General features: G+C 40.7%; 1 protein-coding gene across 4 annotated transcripts in view; it reads left to right on the top strand.

Annotated features, from left to right (window-relative positions):
- The window catches only part of mid2 (midline 2), a 144,734-nt gene that overhangs the window by 74,832 nt on the left and 54,165 nt on the right, over positions 1-15,737 (top strand). The window lies entirely within an intron of this gene.

Genomic DNA, 15,737 nt, shown 5'->3' with positions numbered 1-15,737 from the left:
CTGCTTGAGATTGTTGAAAATGGTGGAAAATTAAAGACACTGTTCTTTCAATGACAGAGGCTACTTTGTATACTATATCATTATGATTATCTACTTTTTTTTTTTTCAGTAAATATACTTCAAGACATTATCATTTGTACAAATGAACTCTGATTGTAAATCTCTGCAGTCACGTAGATTAAGGACATTCCTTCGATGTTTTCAGTCCAGAGGGTGCACGGCTGTTTCCATGGTTTGATTTTGTCAAATGACTGGCATTGTGCATCACACAGAAAGAAATGAATACCTCAGCAGTGGAGAGAGGTATGTGTAGTTTTAGTAGGCAGATGTTCCATTACACAAAGAAAAAAAGGGATGTATTCTAATGGTCTCACATTTGGTCTTTGTCACCCTACAGTACAAAAGAGTGGGTGTAAGAATATGTTAGCAACGTTTCAAGAGACATTGTTATCATCCCATGTGCAACAAAAATCCATCTCATCAAGGTGGTGTGGTGAGGTGAGCACAACAACACCTTAAAACATCCATTTTATTTCAGTAGAAATGAAATCTCACATCCTGTATATTTGCGCTACCAAAACTTTGGCTGCCACCTTCAGTTGTGCACCAACATGCCAGCAAAAAAATTCCTGCTCAGCACCTCTCGCTGACTTAACCCACATGGACGTGGGGTTTATTTTCACCAGTGCTGGCCACCTCGTTCTCTTCAGGCTGTAAGAGAGTTTACTCTAAGTACTTTGCTGACCCCCCACCCCCACCCTCTCCACTTCATGGCTGGCTGTGGTTCTTTTGAATGTTCTCTAGCCAAGGCTTTGAACTTTCTTGACTTTGAAATCCCAAATCTACTCCAAATCTAGGAGGAGTCCAACCCTATTCCAAGCCCCAGCTCAGCTCACCAGTGGCAGTAGCAGCTAACTTATAATCTCCTTCTCACTCATGGCAAGCAGAGGAGAGGAAGTCCTATATGTGCTCCGCTAATCATAGGATGTGGGTCAAAAAGTGGTGTGTGTCCTTCACTCTTTTTCCTCTTTATTTTTCTGACCAGGACTAATATTCATGGAACATTATTGGAGTTTTTAATTGTATGCAACTCGTGCTCTTATGACTGAAATGCCCCAGTCAGCTCTTAAAGCTGGTTAGTCAATACCACTAAATAATTGCACTCAGTTGCCTGTTTGACCCCCATCACACTCTGTTTGATCTTTGACTCCTGGATTACCATTCACATTATTTCCTCTGTCTGCTGTGTACCCTGGGAGCGACACTGTCACTAAATGATTTTTCTCACATTAAGGAGAAAGGTAAGCTCCCCTCAGGCAAGAAAGGTGAATATTTCAGGAGCGAAAATGCCAACAAGTGCCAGCACTGTTAAAGACAGAATGTGGCACAGCTGAAACTGCAGGGAAGTGAGTTAATTCCCCAGGCAGCTGTTAAGCAGAGCTCTTTGCTCAGAAGCATAGAAATTGGTGTTGTATAATTGGCAGACCTCAGCAATAGTATTTCACTTTGATATGCTTAAAAGACTGCAGCTTAAAGGTACCCTTTAGATTTTTGTTTTCACACAATCGGATACACTGAAAGCACTCCTCACTAAGATACACTCAGTTGCAGAAGTGAATATCTCATCACCTGCTGCTTTGGAAGTGTCTATTGCAGGCTCATTGGCATTTTTGGCAGCCTCAATGGCTGAGACATGAAATCAAGAAACTAAAGGAACAGGATTTTTAGTCTTCCGTGCGTGACGTAACACTGGAAGGTGGAAAAAGTGTAAATTGCTACACTGCAGTGAAACGTTTACCGCATCAGTCATGACCAGTCACGGCCTAAGGGTAATGTTCATGTATAAATGCAAAGATCATAAAGCTACAGCACGTCAGATTCATGTCACCATTTACTGCACGTGTTACAGGACGTTTTGGAAATGCTCTTGTTCTTGCTGAGAGTTAGATGAGGAGGATTGCTCTCAGTACAGTAGGCCATCACGCCGAATCACCGCGGCCTGGAGGGCCTTAAGCGCAATGTGACGCTGCAGAACATCACTCCACAGTAAATATGTAGCTGGAGGCATGAGCCAGTTAGCTCAGTTTAGCGTGGAGACTTGTTTGTGGGCCCGGAGCAGTTGCCAGGCAACCACCAAGTAGTAGTCACAGGACCGAACGTTAAAAAAAAAAGGGCACGTTGCTGATTTGAATTAGTGAGCGATAGAGATGCTCGTAGGCAGACTTTGCTACGTGTTCCAGTTGTTATGCTGAGCTAAGATTAAATTTTATTAACATTAAAATAAAACTATACCATGCACAATGACACACTGTATTGTTTTTGTAAAAACGAGGCTTTTATTTTCTTTTTATTATTGTATGTAGACGTGTTTCTTTCCATTTTTCGGAATCAAACTTTTATCCAGCAGCTACATGTTGGGTGTTCAGTGTAACACACTCAGGACATGGAGCTCCACAGACTGTCATGTGCACTCCGGTGAAAAGAGTCGCCACCGGTGATTATAGAAGCACTTAGACCTACAACGCAGACACAACCTGGATGTCTCACAGTGACAGTGGAGTCATAAATCAATGACAGCACAGACCCAGTTTTTAAAAGGCGAGGGACTGAGTGAAATTTAATTCATCCTCCAGCCTCTTTCACGCAACCAGATGTGTTCATCAAGAGCAGTAATATTGTAGATCATAATATGGCTCCTGTCATTTTGAATGCCCACTTTTCATATATCGAGGGGGGTAGGACCTCACCCCACCCCCCACGACCACTCCATGGTAAAAAAAAAAAAAAAGAGGCTGAGAAAAGAGGAAAAACAGCAAGGAGCCGACGGAGAAGAAACGGGGCAAAGACAGCAGGGAAATGGAGAAATGTGGATAAATGAGGATAAATGAATCACATCACAAGAATGAGTCTTCTTCGTCTTCTCAACTGCATTCCTGGCACTTCATTTACTGACTCTCAGGCTCTTGAGGATTTGAAGTGTGTGTGCTTTAGCATCGAGTACTAATGAGCTGACATGGCTGCAAAGCCTATGGCAGAGCTGACATTTATGACACTGAGGGCGACACCCGCAATAAGCGGCAGATAAACTTAAAGACTCCGGATCTGCAACTGTCGTGGCAACAATCACATGTGCACTAACCCTACTGCAGGGCGATTTCTTTTTTTGTGCCACTTGTATGTGTCTGTCACTGAGGTCTTGACAGATCTTCAGGTCTCACACATAGTTGTGCAAGATGATAGTCAGTTATGTACATCTGAAGAATGAAGAAATATGCAAAACATTTCCAGGCGATTATTGCATTAATTCCTGTTTAGTAAGACGCACGTCATATCATACTGACACCAACCTCCTCCCCCCCCTTACACTTTCCTCTCCGCCCTTTCTCCCCTCTCTTCTTTCCCTTTAGTCCCTCCAGCCCTGCTTCTTTTCCTTTATCCCCACTGTTTTCTTCTTTCAAACCCCTCGCCCATCATATCTTCTGCTTTCCCCCATCTAAGCTCCTTAAGCCACTGTGTAACTTTTTTTTTTCCGTGCAATGGGTGCATCATGTCAGCTCCTGCTGCTGACTCCACTCCTGCTGTATTTACACCCCCTTTGCTTTGCTAAATCCAAAGGCGAGCTTGTGTGTGTGTGTGCATGAGTAGAAGCACGCAGTACAAATTCTTCTGCATTTTATCATATCTGCACTCGCAACCACATCAGTACTTTAGGACTCTCTTATCACACAGACAGAAGCAGGCAAATACACAAAATACACACTAATCTGATTGTATGCCAAACATGGACTCAAACGGTTTTAAGAGGAAATTAAAAGGCTGCAATGTAAAGTACTCAAACTGAATGTATGCACCCCAAATCTTTATTTCTCACACATTCACAAATATCTCTTTATTTTTCCCTCATACACACACTTTCGCCATCACTGTCTTCTCACACATATTTCTCTCATTTTCTGCTACGCCTACAGGCAGACAAACATCATCCCTCCCACCTGCTTTCTGTCACTCTGTTTTCTCTCTCCTCCCTCTCCCTCATTTGGCCCCCGGCCAGGCTGTCTTGTTTTAGGTAACACCACTCCTGTCCGCCCTCGGTCGCCCACAAACCCACATACACTGCAGCAGCATGTTGAGAGGGAAAATCACAGCCCTCCAGTGTGTTTGTTTGAGTAAGGGTATATGATTGCTTTCAAATATGTTGCAGCATTTACAGGTGTCTGTGTGTGTGTGTGTGTGTGTGTGTGTGTGTGTGTGTGTGTGTGCACCTGCAAGCACATGTGGTTCAGCTGGTTCGCATGTGTGTCAAAGCAGATGCTGCAAGGACACACGTGTGAGGCCTGATTGAGAGCTGAGTGTAGGATGCCATTAGAAATCATGGCTCTATCTGGAGAACAGTGTGAGCTGGAGCTCACTTGGTCATGCTGATGAAATCACGAAGGATGTAGTAGAAAGCTTTTAGTGTCTCTGCGCGCCTCTTCTCTGCCTACGTGCATTACCGTGCCTATCAGGAAGTATGCATCAATGTGTGTCTTATACTTCACTATGCACACAAGCACGTGCTGTCAATGCATCATGCATGTGTTGTGAAAGTATGTCACGCCAGCGCATCATAAAATTTTGTGGGTTATGAAAGAAAAAAAAAGAAGAAAAAAAAAAGCTATCAAATGACTTGCAGCCACTGCATCATGCATATGCACAACTTATGCTGAGAGAAAGTGGGATGCTTTTAAGAGCTTCGGTGTCAGCAGTGATAAAATACATCGCACAGAGGGAAATAACCGACATTGCTCATCTCTGAGGTTTATGTTTATGCTTGAAAGCATGTACAAATTTATCCATTCAATTTATTCATTATGAATTGATGCCTCTTCTCACTTCGCTACCGTAGAGTGAGAGCAGGGTTTACTTGCTCACTTTTTTCAGTTCAGGCAGCTATAGATTGATACCGACTGTCACTTCTATATAAATGGTTCATATGATTTACTGAACTGAATCAACAACACCTCATTCAAAGGACATTATTTGTTTAAATCTGCGATTGTTTTTGTCTGTTATTCAAGTTGTGTAATTCAATTTGTAATGTTGAAAATTCAGTATAGCTACATAAAAACTACCTGTTAAGTCTGCAATTCAATTGTGTTTTCTCTGTAACTTACACAGTATACGTTACTTATTCAGTAACATTTATTGTAAATAATTTTCTCCTATGAAATACTGTATGTGATACGTGTATTGGTCTGCAAGCCTTACAGAATTTCCTGATCTTGGGAGTTTTAGTGTCCTGTGGGCTAAATATTGTTTTAGGGTATTGTTCACACTCTTAAGGATAAAATTTCAGAGCAAATCCTGCTTTAAATGAAAATGGTCCACTTCAAAAACACTGAATATCAGCACAAAATATTTGGAGCCATACTCTGCTTCTTTTTCATCTGCTTTTTTGCCACCTCTTTTTTTTTTTTTTTTTTTTGCCTGTTACAAAGCTTAAAACTGGAATTCAAGCACTTTAAGGCTTGTGTGTATTTTAGGGTAAAGCTGTAAGAAGCTGACAGCATTGCAAAGCTTAGCTGAGCCTCTGACACTTTTGACACTCAAAGAAAATAATTTTAACTAAGCAGCTGATAAATACAACTTTTTGGATCTCTGCGGTTACTGAGACAGAATTCATCCATGCAAGAATTAGTTTTTTGCATGCTGTGTGTCTTCTTAAAAAGTTTGACCTTTTGTTACAGTAACCCTGCATGCATATATATAGCATTGTTTGTTGTGTTGCATGTCAGATAATAAACGCATTAGTGTTAATGTATTATAGTCACATGGCTGGCAGCAACACACCTCTTCATAAGAGGATTTACACTTTAATCAACAGTGGAAAGTCATCTGGCTATGCTGATGTTATTTTCCACCAGCTTCCAAGCATTTCCACTCCAACCTTTCATATCGTGTCACATTATTTGCCTGCGATATCTGATGAGTAAGCACTTCTTGGTAGTAATCTGCAACAATCCATGGCACAGATCGCGTTCATGTGAAGGAAAGGGAGGGGCTCTGTTGGAGGAAACTGATGACACATGCAGTCTGTGAACACTATTGTGAGACATGATTTAGAAATTACATTTTACTGTCTCGGAGATTTGTAAAATTGCAAAAGCTTGATGACATTGACTAATTTCAATCATTCAAGAGCTTTTTCACTCAGATTATTGAATCGCAAGTGCCTGGCTCTTCTACAATCTATTTTGGCTTCGGGACAATGGACAGGACAACAAAGCATAACAGGAATATTTTCACTGAATCTGGAATGTCAGCATCCATCTTCTACATTTCTTCCCCCCATACTCATAAACAGAAGTGTGGTGTTTGTGTATACACACGTACACACACGGAGGCACACTGAGTCACTGTCTGTTTTGGCTTTTGTGCGCACACTTCCTTTTTGTGTGTGCTGTCTGCGTGATGAATTCCGCGTGCTGTTGTGAGGCTGCCAGGCAGGAACAACGTGTCGCCATTGGGTAGATACTTAGTTTGAACTAATGACACCAGTGTGAGCTGAACAGCACGTCTTCACTGGCCCGAAGACAACAAGGACTTCTAATTCATCCCCAGACTTAAAATAGCCCAGTGGTTAGTATTCTCTGAGGTGCAATCACTGAATCAACTCTTCTAATCTGAATGTTGAAGACGGAATTTCATGCAATTTTACAGAAAGCTTTGCCTATAAGTTTTATTTATTTTTTTTTATAATTATTTCTCACAGCTCTTTGGAGCTTTTCAGCTTCTTTTTGGTCACTGTTGGTCAGAAAAAAAGCCCTGATAAACTGACTATGCAGCACCAAACAGCAAATGCACATGAGTAGCAACTAACCGGTGTACATAGTGTAACATATAACAGCTGAAGAGATAAATATATCCATCAGCAATTAGTGGAGACCAAAATAGAGCTAATAGGAGATTGACTGTTGGACTCACATTAGCAAAATGCTAATGAAAGTAAAGCTCGATTGATGGAAGTGTGTCTGAGCCTGAATGATTGAAACTTAAAATCCACTATTTTGCGCCTTTACGTCTGATCTTAGAATGATTTTGGATTCGTACATTTAGCATCTTGGTGACTGTTACTTCTGGTCATAGATTCTCATTATGGAGAAGGCCACTTTTCATTTTTGGAAGGCAGTAGCTCTGTCCACTTCAGTTTTGGCTCCAAGGCACCTGCCCTCCCTTTTAGCAGCTTCACTGCTGCAACTGCTTGAAATGTAAAACACATCATTTGTCTTTCATCCGAGAGCTGAGGAGTTCAATGGCACTGGGTGTTTATTGCAGAAAATGACCAAAACTGGATGCAGGCCATAATATGCAGAGCTACTTGAAAGACCAATCTTGCCAATCTGCTTTACAATCACACTCTGTTTAACATCAACTCATAAATTTTGTTATCTTTTTTTCTTTCTTTCAAGTCACTGAAGCAGTGTTTCTTATCCTTCCGCCACAAGGCTGCACATTGAAGCAATCCTATTACAGTGACAGAGAAAAATTACTTCTCTTTGAAGGTCAGTCAGTCTGTTGGTTTAGTACACAATTATGAAATCAAGGAGAGACGAGCAAGTGAAATAAGGGAGTAAAGTGTTGATAAAACAGGAATATCGACAAGTATTCTGTTGAATTCTTTTCAAAAAGCCTTAACGACGCAAAAATATTTTAAATATTTATGGCTTTAAAATGTATTGAAATTTTAAAAGACATGTTTGTTAACTTGTTTTGTCCTATCAAGGTATTGTAATATACAGTATCTTAATATTAATTTAAATTAAGAAATTAAATTTGAAAACTTCAAAACAAGTCTTCACACTCTTTCTTTCTGCTCTCGCTCCATTTATTGTAAGAAAATAGGTGTAAAAAAACACAGAAAAGGCCCAGGCTAACCTAGATCTGACACAGCAGGTTGTCTCCGTTTGTATTTCTCATGCTATCAATACCTGTCGCTTATTTTTAGAGGAGACTTTTAGAGAGAGACATCTTTTTAAAAATAGAGTATTAAATTATGATGCTATCAATCCGAGAGGGATTTTGAGCTTCGACTTCATTCAACTCAGACTTAGTACAGTATCTTCCCTGGAGATTCTTATCTACAGGTCCAAGCTGTGTGTTGTGAAACAGAAAATAAGAGTCAGTCTCTTTAGAAAGTGCAACCCTTATTTTTGGCACAAAATGTAAAAACAATGGTTGTGCCTCCCATATTCAGCAGTTCAGGGATATATTTCTGCACAGTTTGAACTCTGGACTACAGGTGAACCATGATCTCTGGTGAGGGCAATTGGACCTCTAGCAGTCAACCAGTATTGAGGGTTGAGTACAATAAGATTTTGGATATGATTCTGCCTCCGGAGCTAAAAGAAGAGGAGTTGCAGTACAGTAAGACTGTGAACCGACTTTGCAAACTTAAGTTATCTCTGAGCTTGTTCATTTCACGTGACAGCGAGATTGAGAACACAGGTTAACGGCGCTGTGCTCCAACGTCCCGCTCTTAAAGCCGATGAGAAAGGAGGGCGCTGATGCATGCTTAATAGCATGCAGGGCTTCTTTTATGGCTTCTAAAAAGGGACACATCACCTATCCTCTCTGGCCAGTATGGTGGTGACAGCAGCCGCCAGCACCCTGTCCACTAAAGCTCCACAGAGAAACAGCCACATATGTGTCTGAGGTCATGCATAGAGTACAAACACGTCCATATATTCAGAGAGACTCCATGATATGACATGCACACATTGTACTAAAGACAGAGATCCCGTTTCTCAAAAATAGCATTTCTCTGTCAGAGTAAATAGCACTTTCTAATTCACTTAAAAATTATACAACTCCCTCCACATAGACTATGCAAACAAACACACACACACACACACACACACACACACACACACACACACACACACACACACACACACACACACACAAAGTTTTCTCTGTATTTGCCGGTATTAGGTGTTTTCCAGGCACCTCTGCACCTTATTTAGAGATTTCCATGTGGAGGACTGCAGTCGTCAGTGCTTATAAAAGCCTTTAAGCCAATGCAGTTACTTTTTTCTTCCATTACTGGGACTAGCTGTTCTATAACCCAAAGTGAGAAGATATCAGAGAAATAAGATGTCTATTGTGTGCTTTTATTTGTTCAGCTCTGGAGGTGACTGCTTTCTTTCACAAAATAATTCTGACAAAATCCTGATTTCTGTCAGAACTTTGATTTCACTGTTTAATTGTGGTGTGTATTAAGCCAAAGGTCCGACTAAGTCATTAGATCTTTTAGTTTGCATGGAATGCTTTATAATTATGGAAACCACAGAAGAGACTAGGTTCACTCAGATGACAGGTGCAGACATAATGTAGATGTTTTTAACATGAAAAGCCATCAAACTCTAATTGACTGCACATACACTGAACTTTATCTGACCAATTCTGGCGTCACTGATCTGCAAGACTATCCCTGAGAGTTTCTGTTTAGCTAAGGTTACGCAGAGGAAGTTCAGCTCCCCATGGAGTCATAAAGAGAGGAATGTCTGTTCCAGATATCAGCGGCAGAAAGCCAACCACGCAGAATTGCAGGAACGCAGGGAATGTGTCTCTCCCATTTACAGCGAGCCCATCGCAGACACTGTCCAGAGTGGTTTCCCGCACTATAACTTTAGTGTCTGGCCAAATCAGGAATGCACAGCAGTGAAGCTCAGCCACAGCTAAGGTTATGTGATTTTGCATTTGAGCTGTCATCCCCTAAGATTTACATTTCTTTATGTCTGCTGGAGATGGGGAAACTTTGACTCCCTGCATGTTTGTCTGTAGTGTTGTAACATGTCACAGTGTCAAAACAAATATGTGTAACGATGTCAGAATCTCTATGTGTGCAGTTATAATCACACTTTATTTTCCTGTTTTTATCATATATACCGCTCACATTTCTTCCCTCCCTCTTATCTTCCTCATGCTCACTTTGCTGCAGAGTCCACCTAATTTTTTTGGGCATCCTGCCAGCAGCTGGCATGGTAACAAGTGTCATATATAGATGTTATGTAGCTGCCATCAGCACTAGAGTTACATGACCTGATCTATAAATACATGATAGTGACATGATTTACTGGCCTGCTTCCAGGACATGGTCGGACCAATTAGATAAGGCAAAGGAGATAGAGTAAATCACTTCGCCCACCTTGAAGGAAGCAAACTCATCTGTCAGTGTGGACAGAGCTGCTTTGATACTAATAGAGACACTCTGTCTTGTCTTTGGCCACTGCCGCTGAGAAAGAGAGGAGGGGAGCGTGTTATTGTGTGGAAGTCTGTCTACATTTATCTGAGGGCATGATGCCGACTGCAGCCCGGGCTGATGGGGAGTCGGGGTCTTTTTTTGTTCTACATCTAAATTCCTGCAGGGTCCGGTAGAGGGGGGGGTCACACTGTGGTGGCCAAGATAAAACGCTCAAGGTAGAAATCTCACTGTATCAAACAGGTCTCCACTTGGTATTATCTACAATCACATTCAGTGCTGCCGAAACAGCAGCAAACATAAAACTGCTGTTTTCCTTTATAACTCCAAATCTGCTATTTTCTTCTACCTGCTCATGTATCGCAAGTGAATTTCAAACATTTGTTCCCTGAAGTCCAGAGCACAGGAAAACCATAATTTACATAGCTATTAAAACACCCAATAACTACTGAAAAAATTAGGTTTCTGCAAGAACAACGCTTTCATTCCAAAAGCTAAGTAAATGGAGAAGTGTATTGGGGGCAGACTGAGTTAAAGCCATGCCAAGACCTGTTCGGATAAGCAAGACTATACTGCAGTTAATGTCACTTTGAATCCCAGATGCCTTATATCTGTGGCTCGTTGTGCCACAAATTATATATACATTTTGTATTAAGATTACCTCCAGCAGGAAGCAGCACCTCAAGTTAAACTCTGACACACACCTTGACCTGTGCTTCTCTGTGCATTTTGCCCTGCTGCTGACAGCACCAGGCCCACTTGCTTATAGAAATTACTCGTTCACTGCCTCTGAATCCTCTCACCCAAAAATAAATCAACTAACTGAGTAGCTCATAACCTTATCACACTCGCACAGAACCCACTCTCATTTCTGTCCTCCATGAGCTCAGATGAACTTCTCCGGAGGTTTACAAGAAGCTGACAAATGTAAAGCTTTTAGCTCACAAAGCGTCAATCATACCAGATTATTCTTCCCGTTGTGTGGCTAAAGGTTTAAAAAAGATGACGTGCATAGCAACATGAGGCTCAGAGATGACAAACACAGACCAAAGAGATTCTAGATTAATTTGTAGACCTTTAATTATGAAGGATCAGATAAAATGTCATTTCAAATTGGGCTGCTATTCGCAATGGTAACCAGAGCTCCTCTGTCATATCTGCTTTGTATCTTTCAGCAGCTGTCACAATAAAACCTGTTAAATTTAAACTGAGAGGTAGGACAGCCCTAAGTCTTACAGACAGGACTCTTAGTGTCACTGTTATTTAGTCTTAGCAATTAAAAAGAAAGGCAGAAAGAAGAAGTTGAGGATAAGATGATGAAGGTCAGGGTGATGGAAGGAATGAGGAGAGGGTGACAGTTGACATAGTAAAAGAGCAAGAATGAGAGCTCAGAAGTGGCAGAAAAGAAAAAAGTGCAGACAGGAAACAGAACGATGAGCTATAGCGATTCTACAGTGTCGACACTCAGGGTGATTCTCTCATCATTGCGCAAGATTTAAATGACAAGCCTTTGCTTCTACCCAACAAGTCCCCAGCAAAGCCACAGGTTAGGCTTCAGTTGACATGTGCAAAAATTTGATTTTCAAATTTTATAGAAAACTAATATGCTCTTTTTGTCCTTAGCAACATAGCACAAGACTTTATCAAATATGCTTATTTGCGCTCTTCCGTAGAGACGAATGAGAATATATATAAACTCTATTATATTAGATACATGTATTTAGGACTAAATGCTGTTTCCACCTTTCCAGTCCTAATGCTAAGCTAAGATAACTGGCTCCTGTTACATATTTATTGTATAGACATGACACTCATCTAACTCTTGGCACGCAAGCAAAAGGTCTAACACTTTAGCTTATTTTTATGTCTGATTTTATTTCATTTCAGACCGGCTTTCAGCAATACTGATTTAGTTAATTATCAGCACCAAATGTTTTGGAGGATTATGGGATATAACTAAGTGAAATGAGTCTCAAAAGAAAAGTTCAGTCTAATTAAACTGTATTATGTGTAAGGAGAAGGAAACGAAAACAGCTGACAGTCACACTGTTGAAGTATACAATGAGAGACAGATTGTGAAGATGACGATGATTGAGAAAGAAAAGAATGTGATGATGATGATGATGATAATGGCAGTGAGACCTTTGTGAGAAAATCCCTTTTGCCCCAAGCCTGAATCAGCTGCCTCTTCCAGTCAGCCTCGTCTCAGATGGGCAGAATGGGTTATAATCGCACGTACCTGCTCAACCAGAAAGCCCTGCATATCCAGTGTTTGTAAAGTGCACATGAATTTCCTACAAGCGCAAATGTGCTGTGGTCCGTGTGTCGGAAGTGAGATTATCTGGTCTGTCACTTTGCCATGAGTGATATGGTAAAACACCGCCAAGGACTCTCAAAGGCCACGAGGAAAACTTCACAACTGTCATGTCAGTTATGCAGTGTGTTTTCACAGGCACACTGTACGAAGCTCTTAATCTCAGTATCTCAAGGGAATAGAAAGGCAGTTGTTCTCTCTCAGTCTTTCCCAGTGGCTTTCAATGACGTTATATTTTCCTTTGAGATAACATCTAATGAGAGACAGCGAGCATAATGTGCAGGTGACAAACCAGAGAGCCAGGACAGATGTTAACCCAAGATGTCATCATATGTTGTGCATTTACAGCCTTTACATATATTGAGGTTCTGAATTCTATCCAGTGTCAAATTGTGGACTGAGAGAGGGTGACAGTTTATTTGGTTTTTCATAGTAAAACCCAATAGAAATGAACGAGGAGCGATTATAAAAATCAGCAAAAGGAGGTCACAGTTTTTGCCACAGCGTCACATCAGCTTCACAACGAGACAAGTCCCCGGTCAACATTTGTCATTTCTATGTAAATGTGACTTCTTTGACATCTCCACAACTTTTTCCTCACTTTGGGTGGATGCTTTGGTGCTTAAAGGCTTAAGGGGAGCTTTAGTGAGAACAACACCTTGGTTTCAGCACCGCATTCTTTTGGATCAGATTACCAGGCACCGCTGACGGCTGTGGTTATGTCACTTCTGTGGTAAATTTTCTGCACAGCTCTCGAGATCAAATAGGATTATAGTACTTAATCAGAAGCACATTCTGATTGTATTTATTACTGCAAAAAAGATGTTGCCATGAGATTTGTGCATCTGCTGAAGAATTGCAAAATGTATATAAAATTGCCTCTGAAATCATTGGCTGCAGGGAGGGGAGAAACAGCATGAGGTCGCTTTATGACGGTGCATGCATCGACATTATTTGCAAATGCAAAATATACGCAGCGGTCATATCTCACCCGGCTAATCAATCAGGTTGCCTGTTTCTTTTTTGGCAAACATCGTCTGCAGCAGCCACTTGTTTCTGTGTCAGCTGTGGTTCTTGTTATGCTGTTATATTTGTGAAGCTGAACACAGCACGTCTCCATGGCCCCCTGTGGGTGTTGTGTACATGGTTTTGCACCCAGCAGTTCAGTTTTTCGGACAAATCACATTAATCTGGATTATTGACACAAATATTTTTTTTTTCCTTTCGTTCACTTATTTCCTCATATTTTTATGTTTTCTAATATTACTATTTAATGAACACGCTCTGTTCTGTCATTGCTTTTAGTTCATACTGTGTTTGCAGAATAAGCTAAGGAACACTTAACAAAGAAAAAGGTTTTCAAAAAAAAATGGTCTGTAAAAACCTTGGACTGAACTAGTTAAACGCTGAAAGTCATACATTTATATCCATTCTTTGGGGGACAAACTGGTGAAAACTCTGCAGTACTTTGCTGAAAAGATGCTGTTTTTACATTGTAGCAATGAGTCAGAGGGTTTTAAAAACACAGAACCAAGCAACGGCCTCTGGGTTCCAATCAGTCAGAATGACTCAGACCCAACACACTGCTCTCTCTGTTATTACATTTTAGAAAATAAGACAAAATGAATAACCGTGTCATATGAATATAGCAACGAGCCAGCAGCTAGATAATTGTATTAGAGCCAGTGAAATGTGGCTATGGTTGTCTGTCTGTGTGGCTCTCTCTCCCTGTTAGGCACTCTGTCTTTTTCCCTCCATCTCATTGCCTTTTTCTATAACTCATCTTGTTTTGCATGCAGGAGTTAAGCAGACATTTTAGCCATATTAATATGTGAATATAAAATCCATTTGCAGTGGAAATCAATCATGAGGACAGTGAAGCCCATCATGCTGCTACTTGGAGCCGACGCTGTGGGAGTGTGAATGCAGAGGACAGGTGCTCAGTGACAATCCATGGAAATCCTTCCTTATAACCCGGCCTTGTCCTTGCACAGGGAATGTATCCCATCCCATCTATTCAAGTCCAATTATTATAGTACTCGGAAAAAAAATTATACTTATTGGTCCATTAATGTGCCAAAGTTTTTCAAAAGGATTGTTGTCATATGGTTCCTAGACAGAACGAAAGAAAGAAAGAAAGAAAGAAAGAAAGAAAGAAAGAAAGAAAGAAAGAAAGAAAGAAAGAAAGAAAGAAAGAAGGAGGAAGAAACAAACAAACAAACAAACAAACAAAAAAAGAAACCATATTATCTTGGCAAAGGGCAGCTTCTCCGTTACCGAGGTAATTCTGCTGTCAATCAAGAACTAATATTAAAAATGTGAAACACAACCCTTTTTGGCCTTTAAAAGAATTCCTGTTTCTTTCTAGAAACATTGTGGTAATTCACGTATTTGCTATAGAGTTAGGAGAGTAGATCAATATCAATTTAATATCTGCGTCTTCAATAGATATAGTGTTGTGACTTGTTAAGCCTTGCTTATCACAATGAATGGAACCAGATGGGTGACGGGCTTCTGCTGTTGATGTTTTCTTTTCTTTTCTTTTCTTCCTTCCTTCTTCTTGTGTTTGGTTCACATCTGTCACCACAAGACAACCACTGATTTATTACGAGTCCAGACATTATCAGGAGTACTCGTGTGGCTTTTGAATATGGATACAGATACGAGTATTATCTGCTCGCCTCAAGCCAGCTACAGTGTGTACCTCTACTGGAAAATATCTTGATTTAATTCAACATTGTTATTGTTTGAACAGATATCTGTGGGTAAAGCATACAAAACAGACCAGGACATGCACATCAGATGTCTGTCACAGATTACCAGAAATATATTTATTTGAACAAGCTTGGCGTAGCTGTTTTTAGTACTAACTATCACGATCGGTGCAGAGATGTGCTCTCTGTTACTTGGGACTTGCTGTCAGTAGTGGACATAAACGATAAACTGCCCTAAATATTGATGTTTTGTTCAGAACCCTAATCTATCAAAACTCTGCTACACTCTATCTCCAGAGAGCAGTCGAGCTGATGACGATAAGGTCTTTAGTTAGGAGTCACAGTGGTTGGCTACAGCTCAAGTCTTGAGGATAGGACTATTCCTTATCTAGCCCACAGTTAGTAGCACCAATGTAATGCTATCATCTACTGTGGATAAGCCTGGATGTGGATAGCAAGGATTTGCTAT

Source organism: Embiotoca jacksoni, unplaced genomic scaffold (assembly GCF_022577435.1).
Source record: "Embiotoca jacksoni isolate LCO1_2020_lvr unplaced genomic scaffold, fEmbJac1.0.p SCAF_5, whole genome shotgun sequence".
NCBI classification, from domain to species: Eukaryota; Metazoa; Chordata; class Actinopteri; family Embiotocidae; genus Embiotoca; species Embiotoca jacksoni.
Note: the sequence above shows the minus strand (reverse complement) of the source record. Positions and strands in the feature narration are given on the sequence as shown.